The sequence below is a fragment of the Arachis hypogaea genome, chromosome 7 (assembly GCF_003086295.3).
Source record: "Arachis hypogaea cultivar Tifrunner chromosome 7, arahy.Tifrunner.gnm2.J5K5, whole genome shotgun sequence".
NCBI lineage: Eukaryota > Viridiplantae > Streptophyta > Magnoliopsida > Fabales > Fabaceae > Arachis > Arachis hypogaea.
The window spans coordinates 41784721-41788415 of record NC_092042.1 but is presented as its reverse complement, the minus strand read 5'-3'; the positions used below and the strand labels follow the sequence as shown (position 1 = coordinate 41788415).

At 37.9% G+C, this 3695-nt stretch overlaps 1 non-coding gene across 1 annotated transcript; it reads right to left on the bottom strand.

The window, feature by feature from the left end:
* Nucleotides 1-3009: 3009 nt before the first annotated feature.
* On the bottom strand, nucleotides 3010-3117 carry LOC112704598 (small nucleolar RNA R71). Its single transcript, XR_003155215.1, has one exon. It is a non-coding gene; the product is annotated as a small nucleolar RNA R71 (small nucleolar RNA).
* Nucleotides 3118-3695: the final 578 nt, after the last annotated feature.

Sequence of the window (3695 nt, the reverse complement as noted above, 5' to 3'; positions counted from 1 at the left end):
TTGTTCTTCTATTCAATTCCGCTTGTTCTTGTTCCAATATATCACTTGTTCTTCAACTTGATGAATGTGATGATCCGTGACACTCATCATCATTATCACCTATGAACGTGTGCCTGACAACCACCTCCGTTCTACCTTAGATTGGGTGAATATCTCTTGGATTCCTGATACACGATGCATGGTTGATCGCCTGACAACCGAGTGCTCGCCTGACAACCGAGCCAGCCATTCCGTGAGATCAGAGTCTTCGTGGTATAGGCTAGAACTGATGGCGGCATTCAAGAGAATCCGGAAGGTCTAACCTTGTCTGTGGTATTCTGAGTAGGATTCAATGATTGAATGACTGTGACGTGCTTCAAACTCCTGAGGGCGGGGCGTTAGTGACAGACGCAAAAGAATCACTGGATTCTATTCCGGCCTGATCGAGAACCGACAGATGGATAGCCGTGCCGTGACAGGGTGCGTTGAACATTTCCACTGAGAGGATGGGAGGTAGCCACTGACAACGGTGAAACCCTTGCATAAGCTTGCCATGGAAAGGAATAGGAAGGATTGGATGAAGACAGTAGGAAAGCAGAGAGACGAAAGGGACAAGCATCTTCATACGCTTATCTGAAATTCCTACCAATGAATTACATAAGTATCTCTATCTTTATCTTTATGTTTTATTCGTTTATCACCATATCCATTTGAGTTTGTCTGACTAAGATTTACAAGGTGACCATAGCTTGCTTCATACCAACAATCTCTGTGGGATCGACCCTTACTCGCGTAAGGTTTATTACTTGGACGACCCAGTACACTTGCTGGTTAGTTGTGCGAAGTTGTGTTTATGCCATGGTATTGAACACCAAGTTTTTGGATTCATTACCGGGGATTATTTGATTTGTGAAAAGTATTGATCACAATTTCGTGCACCAAGTTTTTGGCGCCGTTGCCGGGGATTGTTCGAGTATGGACAACTGACGGTTCATCTTGTTGCTTAGATTAGGTATTTTTCTTCAGAGTTCGTAAGAATGAATTCTAGTGTTTCAAGGTGATGTTCTTATCATCACCAAAGCTGATTGATTTTCATCAATTTAGCTCTTGAATGCAATGTCCTGCTGAAGCTTGGCTAGCCATGTCTAATTCCTTTAGACTGAAGCTTTAGACTAACATTGCATGATTCCTGGAATTCTCATTAAGAATTTTGATATCTTTATTTTCTTTTTCCACTTAAATTTCGAAAAAGCACAAAAAAATTTACAAAATCATAAAAACCAAAAATATTTTTCCTGTTGAGACTCTATTCTCATTTTAAGTTTGGTGTCAATTGCATGTTTCTGTTTTTCTTGCATTCATTCATGTGTCTTAGTGATCTTCAAGATGTTCTTGATGATTTCATTACTCTGATCTTTAATTCCTCTTGACTTGAGTGTTTATGTGTCTCATATGCATTCTCATTAGTGTCAGTAGTATACAAATTGCTAAGTTTGGTGTCTTGCATGCATTATTATTTGATTTTAGTTGCATTTTGATTATTCCTCATTATTAAAAATTCAAAAATATTTTTAATTTGTGTCTTTTCAAGTCAATAATACAGAGAATTGAAGATTCAGAACATACAGCAGAGGAATTGCACAGAAAAAGCTGGGCGTTCAAAACGCCCAGTGAAGAAGGACAGACTGGCATTTAAACGCCAGCCAGGGTACCTGGTTGGGCGTTTAACGCCCAAAAGGGTAGCATTTTGGGCGTTAAACGCCAGAATGTGCACCATTCTGGGCGTTTAACGCCAGGATGGCACAAGAGGGAAGATTTTGTTTTCAATGCAAATTTTTTTCAAGTTTTCAAAATCTTTTCAAAATCAAATCTTTTTCAAATCATATCTTTTCAATCAAATCTTTTTCAAATTCAATTTCTTTCTATTTTCAAAGATACTTGCTATCAATTAATGATTTGATTCAACATTTCAAGTATGTTGCCTTTTCTGTTGAGAAAGGTTTAATGTTTGAATCATATCTTTTCTTGTTAGCCAAGTTATTAATTTTTTTTAATCAAATCTTTTTAAAAATGTTTTTCAAATCATATCTTCTCAATCACATTTTTAAAAAAAAAAAACCAATCATATCTTCTTAACCACATCTTTTTCAAAATAACGTTCAATCAAATCTTTTTGATTTCTAATTTCAAATTCTTTTTCAAAAATCACTTGATTTCTTTCCCACTTTTATTTTCGAAAATCAATTAGTGTTTTTCAAAATGTTTTCAAAATCTTTTACTTGATTTTCGAAAATTACTTCCCCTCTTCTCACATCCTTCTATTTATGGACTAACACTATTCCTTAATGCAAAATTCGAACTCCATCTTCTTTGATAAGTTCGAATTTTCTACTTCTGCCTTCTATTTTTCTTTTCCTCTGACACCTCAAGGAATCTCTATACTGTGACATAGAGGATTCCACATTTTCTTATTCTCTTCTCTTTCTTATGAGCAGGAGCAAGGACAAAAGCATTCTTGTTGAGGCTGATCCTGAACCTGAAAGGACCTTGAAGCGAAAGCTAAGAGAAGCCAAGGCACAACTCTCTGTAGAGGACCTAACAGAAATCTTCAAAGAAGAAGAACCCATGGCAGCCGAAAACAACAACAATGCCAACAATGCAAGGAAGGTGCTGGGTGACTTTACTGCACCTACTCCCGACTTCTATGGGAGAAGCATCTCTATCTCTGCCATTGGAGCAAACAACTTTGAGCTTAAGCCTCAATTAGTTTCTCTAATGCAACAGAATTGCAAGTTCCATGGACTTCCATTGGAAGATCCTCATCAGTTCTTAGCTGAATTCTTGCAAATCTGTGACACTGTCAAGACTAATGGGGTTGACCCTGAGGTCTACAGACTTATGCTATTCCCTTTTGCTGTAAGAGACAGAGCTAGGACATGGTTGAACTCTCAACCTAAAGAAAGCCTGAACTCTTGGGAAAAGCTAGTCAATGCCTTCTTGGCAAAGTTCTTTCCACCTCAAAAATTGAGTAAGCTTAGAGTGGAAGTCCAAACCTTCACACAGAAGGAAGGAGAATCCCTCTATGAAGCTTGGGAAAGATACAAACAATTAATCAGAAAGTGTCCCTCTGATATGCTTTCTGAATGGAGCATCATAGGTATTTTCTATGATGGTCTCTCTGAACTGTCCGAGATGTCTTTGGATAGCTCTGCTGGAGGATCTCTTCATCTGAAGAAGACACCTACAGAAGCTCAAGAGTTGATTGAAATGGTTGCAAATAACCAATTCATGTACACTTCTGAAAGGAATCCTGTGAACAATGGGACTAGTCAGAAGAAAGGAATTCTTGAGATTGACACTCTGAATGCCATATTGGCTCAGAATAAAATATTGACTCAACAAGTCAATATGATTTCTCAAAGTCTGTCTGGAATGCAAAATGCACCAAGCAGTACTAAGGAAGCTTCATCTGAAGAAGAAGCTTATGATCCTGAGAACCCTTCAATAGAAGAGGTGAATTACATGGGAGAACCCTATGGGAACACCTATAATTCTTCATGGAGAAATCATCCAAATTTCTCATGGAAGGATCAACAGAGACCTCAACAAGGTTTCAACAATAATAATGGTGGAAGAAACAGGTTTAGCAATAGCAAGCCTTTTCCATCATCTTCTCAGCAACAGACAGAGAGTTCTAAGCAGAATACCTCTGACTT